General features: G+C 41.7%; 1 protein-coding gene across 1 annotated transcript in view; it reads left to right on the forward strand.

Annotated features, from left to right (window-relative positions):
* Window positions 1-1,137, forward strand: part of LOC115195481 (zinc finger and BTB domain-containing protein 1-like) — a 53,730-nt gene extending 52,593 nt beyond the window's left edge. The window contains exon 3 of the transcript XR_003878706.1: window positions 615-1,137. The gene's annotated coding sequence lies outside the window, so the exon portion shown is untranslated. The remainder of the gene's footprint in view (window positions 1-614) is intronic.
* The last annotated feature ends 6,290 nt before the right edge of the window (window positions 1,138-7,427 follow it).

Raw genomic sequence — 7,427 nt, forward strand, 5'->3', positions numbered from 1 at the left:
CGGACACTCATGAATACCCCACAAGACATCCCACAACAGGTCTATTCACAGTCCCGAAGTCCAGAACAGACCATGGGATGCGCACAGTACTACATAGATCCATGACTACATGGAACTCTATTCCTCATCAAGTAACTGATGCAAGCTGTAGAATCAGATTTAAAAAGGTCAAAATACACCTTATGGAACAGCGGGATCTGTGAATCAACACTAACATAGGCACAGACACATGCATACACACACATGATAACATACCCAAGTCATGAAATTATTTGAAATTTAATCAAATAGACTGAGAAAGATTAATAAAAACTTGACATGGATTAATTCCAGAATTCCAGAATTTAATTCATTCCATCCTAACAATGCAGGCAGCCATTTCTAACTTAAGTGTAACAGCCATGGGTGATAATTTAGCAGTTTAGGATAGCTTGTAGTTTATATGCAGTATCACCATTGCTATTCCCATTATTATCTCAACAAATGGGGTGACATTACTTGTGACATGCAATTTCCCATCTGATGATCAATAAAGTTTTATCATTTATTTATTCATTCATGCATTGGTTTATTCAATGCACCATCCAATATCCCCTCTCCTATGTGTCACATAGAGATGAACACCCGTTCGGTGGCAAAGCAGTCCAAAGGAGGCAAAAGGCATCCCAAATCAGAGGATCGAGGGCCACCTGGAGAAGTGTGAAGAGGAGGAGGAGAATAGACATTTAGAGGAATAGAGGCAGCTGATGAAATGCACTATTTGAGGGATGTGCTTTTACCAACACTGGTCAGAACTGTTGTCTACTACTGTAATTTATTGACAAGTTTATCTTGCCTTATGTTAGGAGTTGAACCCATAACAGAGGCAATAAAATAAAAATCACCCCCTAACATTGACAAGGAAACTCCATCCCCTCACACAAGGATGAAGAAATAAGACACTTGAAAAGGAAGCTGTCTAATGTAGTAATGTGTGGTTGACATCAATGTTTGTGGTTTGAGATCTGTAAAGCTTGGCTGTTCTGCTAATGTGTTTCCGGAAATGGAGATGAATGCAATGTAAAATCTTTCTATGCTGCCCTGTGTGTCTGCTATAACATGAACATGTGTTTGTCAGCTTTCTGACCTGACCTCAAACTGCAGTGATTTTTTCCCCTTTTATAAGGTTCACTATGGTAATGTGACTCTCATTAGGTGAAACTACTGTTGTTCATTATGACCTAGACTAAGCAAACATTGACGTTCTCAAAACATTTGTTTGTATCCAATATTGTATTCAGTGTGTAGACCTTGATAACTTGATAATAATGGATTGGATTTGCAGCTAGTGCTGTTCTAGGTGCTCCTGGTGCTTTACATTGTATGGGGAGTACTCTCCTCATCCACTGCTAATGTGAAGTACCCACCTGGATAATGCCATGGCATCCATTTTGTGCCAGAAATCTCACCATTAGGTCAGAGCGTAGCAATGTTTTTGTAGCAGGAAACAAAAACTATTGTTTCTTATTGGACAAGTTCACATAGTACCTCCCCGTTTTACTCTGTTTTAGAGCATTGTTTTCTGTTTCGTCCCTTTTGAACACTGCCCAGCTAAGAGCAGACAAGGCCACACAGAGAAAGCCTAAACTCCCCACTTTAAGACACTTAAAACTGTTGGGTCTAGGGGGCAGTATCGACAATTTCGGGAAAAATATGTGCCCATATTAAACTGCCTCCTACTCAGACTCAGAAGGTAGGATATGCAAATTTTGATAGAAAACACTCTGACGTTTCTAAAACCGTTTGAATGGTGTCTGTGAGTATAACAGAACTCATATGGCAAGCAAAAACCTGAGAGAAATCCTACCAGGAAGTGGAAATCTGGATGCATGGGCTCCCTTCAAGTCGTGTCCTATTGAATACACTGTGACGTAGTAATAATTGTGCACTTCCTACAGCTTCCACTAGATGTCGACAGTCTTTACAAAGTTGTTTGAAGCTTCTATGATGAACAGAGACCGAATGACAAGGAGGGGAAGTTGTTGAGGCAGGGGATGACATCACTTCTTGGGGCGCGTTCACGAGCGAGGATCCTCCCGTTCCAAAACCTTTATCAAGACACAGAAACCGTCCGGTTGAAATATTATTGAATCTTCACGTTCTGAAGGCCGTTAGATTGATGTTTTACAACGTTTGACATGTTTGAACGAACGTAAATACAACTTTTTTTTCAACTTTTCGTCGCGACATCGTCCGCGCGCTTTCTACACTTGGAGTAGCTTACTGGACGCACGAACAACAAGGAGTTATTTGGAAATAAATTATGGACTTTATCAAACAAAACAACATTTGTTGTGGACCTGGGATTCCTGGAAGTGCCTTCTGTTGAAGATGTTCAAAGGTAAGGGAATATTTCTAATGCAATGTATGATTTTAGATGTCCCCAAGATGGCGGCTATCTGTATAGCCTAGTGTATCTTTCTGAGCTCAGTACTCAGATTATTGCAAAGAGTGCTTTCCTCGTGAAGCTTTTTTGAAATCTTTCATAGTGTTTGCATAAAGGAGATGTTCATCTATAATTCTTTGAATGACAGTTTAATTTTGTATCAATGTTTATGGCAAGTATTTTTGTAAATTGTGGCGTTGAGTCACCGGCAGTATTTGAGGGAAAATATTTTCTGAACGTCACGCGCCGATGTAAAATGCTGTTTTTATATATAGAAATGAACTTTATCAAACAAAAAATGCATGTATTGTGTAACATGATGTCCAAGGAGTGTCATCTGATGAAGATCATCAAAGGTTAGTGCTGCATTTAGCTGTGTTTTGGGTATTTGTGATGCATGCTAGTTGCTTTGAAAATGGCTGTGTGATTATTTTTGGCAGGGTACTCTCCTAACATAATCTAATGTTTTGCTTTTGCTGTAAAGCCTTTTTGAAATCGGACAACGTGGTTCGATTCAGGAGAGGTGTATCTATAAAATGGTGTAAAATAGTCATATGTTTGAGAAATTGAAGTTATAGCATTTATGAGGTATTTGTATTTCGCGCAACGCGATTCCATTTACATTTACATTTAAGTCATTTAGCAGACGCTCTTATCCAGAGCGACTTACAAATTGGTGCATTCACCTTATGATATCCAGTGGAACAACCACTTTACAATAGTGCATCTAAATCTTTTAGGGGGGGGGGGTTAGAAGGATTACTTTATCCTATCCCAGGTATTCCTTAAAGAGGTGGGGTTTCAGGTGTCTCCGGAAGGTGGTGATTGACTCCGCTGTCCTGGCGTCGTGAGGGAGCTTGTTCCACCATTGGGGTGCCAGAGCAGCGAACAGTTTGGACTGGGCTGAGCGGGAACCGTGCTTCCTCAGAGGTAGGGGGGCCAGCAGGCCAGAAGTGGATGAACGCAGTGCCCTTGTTTGGGTGTAGGGCCTGATCAGAGCCTGAAGGTATGGAGGTGCCGTTCCCCTCACAGCTCCGTAGGCAAGCACCATGGTCTTGTAGCGGATGCGAGCTTCAACTGGAAGCCAGTGGAGAGAGCGGCGGAGCGGGGTGACGTGAGAGAACTTGGGAAGGTTGAACACCAGACGGGCTGCGGCGTTCTGGATGAGTTGTAGGGGTTTAATGGCACAGGCAGGGAGCCCAGCCAACAGCGAGATGTAATAATCCAGACGGGAGATGACAAGTGCCTGGATTAGGACCTGCGTCGCTTCCTGTGTGAGGCAGGGTCGTACTCTGCGAATGTTGTAGAGCATGAACCTACAGGATCGGGTCACCGCCTTGATGTTAGTGGAGAACGATTCCACTGGCTGTTGACTAGGGTGGGAGGCAAACGTCCCACCTTGCCCAGGGAGGTTAAGTAACTGGCTTTGACAGTGGAATGGAAAAGAAGTTCAGGGATAGATGCCAATCGGACCGCTAATTATTCAACTGCAGCAGAGTTGCTATTTCGTCCCCATGGTGATTGTGTAGTTTTGGACCACGCCCTCGGCTTGATCCCTGTGAAGGCACATTACTGCCGCAATCTGTTATTGCAAAATGTGTTGTCGAATTCATTCAATTGTGTTTACTATGCCTCAATTCACACAGTAGGCCTAGTGTTTTAGTTGTTGCACTCTGCTTGCTTACACATCTTTTGATATGATGCAATATACTGTTGGAAAGCAATGAACAAATCATCCTGGCGGAGATGAATTCATTGGGTTGTCTGTTGCTGTTGCCTAGGCTGTGATTCCTAATTTGTACACTTGGGTGTGCTGTTCCACTCAGAACAGGTTTTCTCTCCAGTAGTTAGTTGTTTGAATTAGTCCAGGGCTATTCTACAGCATTTCTTGACCCATGTTTTAGTCATGTATGTTCATTTTCCCATTTTAGCAGTTTTTTTGTCAAGTTTATGTTTCTTGAATTCTTCATTTCACTTGCTAAAGTGATTGATCAGAACCTCTTGAAAATGTCACCTATTAGACCAACAAATAGTGCCCCTAGTGCATTCTATTGGGCAACTGTGGAGCCCTATCAACTAAAAAAACACCAGAAAGCTGCTATATATCACATTTCTCCCCCACTGAGACTTGAGTCTCTGTCACACAGTAATTGAGTTTCCTGGGAGAGGCAATTAGGCCTGATTATGCCCACCGCTCCACACAGGATGCAGAAATCACTGCTGGCCATCATCTGCTGACTATATCCACTGGTACAATGTGCATAGGTCATACATCCCACAAAATAGGTCTACCTGTGTTCTATTTCTTCTTGTTGTGAGTACCCTGTTATTATGAAAGGCCTGTATCATGCCAAGTTGAGTGTTGTCGAATGGAATCTTACAATGAATCTATGTATTGCATATCGTGGAATATTAGCATCGGTCCCCAGTTAGTATTTTTAAGATAGAAGTGCATCGGTCTGCGGGACTCCGAATCGATCAAAATGAAGCATGCATAGGTCAGAAAATCGATTTGAACACTACGAATCACTGGTTCACAAATGTTTTTTGCAAATTACTTTCTTTCTACCTCCTGAAAGTACCTAATCTTTTGTGACAACTGATACGCATCAGTTGTCACAAAACCTCTCCTTCAGTGTTGAACTAAGCAAGTAACTGTGTTGACACTCAGTCATTGATCTACAAGTCATTTTGTATGTCGAACAACCCCAGGCAATATCAGTAGCCTAGTCAAACTGCACACTGTGTGCAGCTTCGTGTGAGGCTGTTGTGTGAGGTGTATATACCCCTGATCTTGCACATCTGCGCACCTTAAGCATTCAAAAATGCTTGTAAATGTTTTCTGCAATAATAGGCTTTATTACAACCAATGTAATTTGATAAGTTACTGTTATTAAATGTGCTGTTGAAAATTGTGTTGGAGACACAACTCTCATCTGACTATAGACGGGTTGGTTGTTTGGCAACAAAACCGACATGTGCACAATTATGGGGCTAAACAGACTGTTATGGCTGAGATTGTTGACATGTAAGCTACAGTGAGGGAAAAAAGTATTTGATCCCCTGCTGATTTTGTACGTTTGCCCACTGACAAAGAAATGATCAGTCTATAATTTTAATGGTAGGTTTATTTGAACAGTGAGAGACAGAATAACAACAAAAAAATCCAGAAAGACGCATGTCAAAAATGTTATAAAATTATTTGTATTTTAATGAGGGAAATAAGTATTTGACCCCCTCTCAATCAGAAAAGATTTCTGGCTCCCAGGTGTCTTTTATACAGGTAACGAACTGAGATTAGGAGCACACTCTTAAAGGGAGTGCTCCTAATGTCAGTTTGTTACCTGTATAAAAGACACCTGTCCACAGAAGCAATAAATCAATCAGATTCCAAACTCTCCACCATGGCCAAGACCAAAGAGCTCTCCAAGGATGTCAGGGACAAGATTGTAGACCTACACAAGGCTGGAATGGGCTACAAGACCATCGCCAAGCAGCTTGGTGAGAAGGTGACAATAGTTGGTGCGATTATTCGCAAATGGAAGAAACACAAAAGAACTGTCAATCTCCCTCGGCCTGGGTCGCCATGCAAGATCTCACAATAACCTAAAACACAAGGCCAATTGCTTATCAACTGCTGTCTTTAATTACTTTTATTTTTTTAATCTCTTATTCTTATCCGTATTTGTTTGAATCTGCACTGTTGGTTAGGGGCTCGTAAGTAAGCATTTCACTGTAACCATTGGCTGGATTGGTCCAACAATCAAATCTCAAGAAGTAGCTTCTCATATGAACAAGCATGGATGAGGTAAATGAAACAAAAGCAATCTACTTGAAAGTAATTGTCTCTTATCTGTGTTCATACATTTATGAGGGTGAAAAGGCATGACAGTAGTTTGTTTATCATGTAAAATATAATGGTACATTTCAGACGAACTCCAGACCAGCCATTGCATTAACAGCCGCTATTGCATTAGCTAGATGGCCTCTGACATTCATCCTAGCTTTACTATCAACTGGCTAGCTTTATCAGGCAGCTTTAGATGCGAGGGGAAACAAAAAATACATTGCCTTGGGGAAGTATTCAGACCCCTTGACTTTTTCCACATTTTGTTACTTATTCTAAAATGGATTATATAAAATGCTCTACTCAGCAATCTACACACAATACCCCATGATGACAAAGTGAAAACAGGTTTTTAGATTTAAAAAAAAATGTATTAAAAATAACAAAGATTCCTTATTTACTTAAGTATTCAGACCCTTTGCTATGAGACTCGAAATTGAGCTCAGGTGCATCCTGTTTCCATTGATAATTTATTAATAATTTTTACTTAACTAGGCAAGTCAGTTAAGATTACCGACCATTTCGAAGCCCACCGCACCTTCTCCGCTATGCAATCTGGTTTCAGACCTGGTCATGGGTGCACCTCAGCTACGCTGAAGGTCCTAAACGATATCGTAACCGCCATCGATAAGAAACAATACTGTGCTGCCGTATTCATTGACCTGGCAAAAGCTTTCGACTCTGTCAATCACCACATCCTCATCGGCAGACTCTATAGCCTTGGTTTCTCAAATGATTGCATCGCCTGGTTCACCAACTACTTCTCTGATAGAGTTCAGTGTGTCAAATCGGAGGGCCTGTTGTCCGGACCTCTGGCAGTCTCCATGGGGGTGCCACAGGGTTCAATTCTTGGGCCAACTCCTTTCTCTGTATACATCAATGATGTCACTCTTGCTGCTGGTGAGTCTCTGATCCACCTCTACGCAGACAACACCATTCTGGATACTTCTGGCCCTTCTTTGGACACTGTGTTAACAACCCTCCAGACGAGCTTCAATGCCATACAACTCTCCTTCCGTGGCCTCCAACTGCTCCTAAATACAAGTAAAACTAAATGCATGCTCTTCAACCGATCACTGCCTGCACCTGCCCGCCTGTCCAGCATCACTACTCTGGACGGTTCTGACTTAGAATTTGTGGACAACTACAAATACC

This window comes from Salmo trutta, chromosome 1 (assembly GCF_901001165.1).
Source record: "Salmo trutta chromosome 1, fSalTru1.1, whole genome shotgun sequence".
NCBI lineage: Eukaryota > Metazoa > Chordata > Actinopteri > Salmoniformes > Salmonidae > Salmo > Salmo trutta.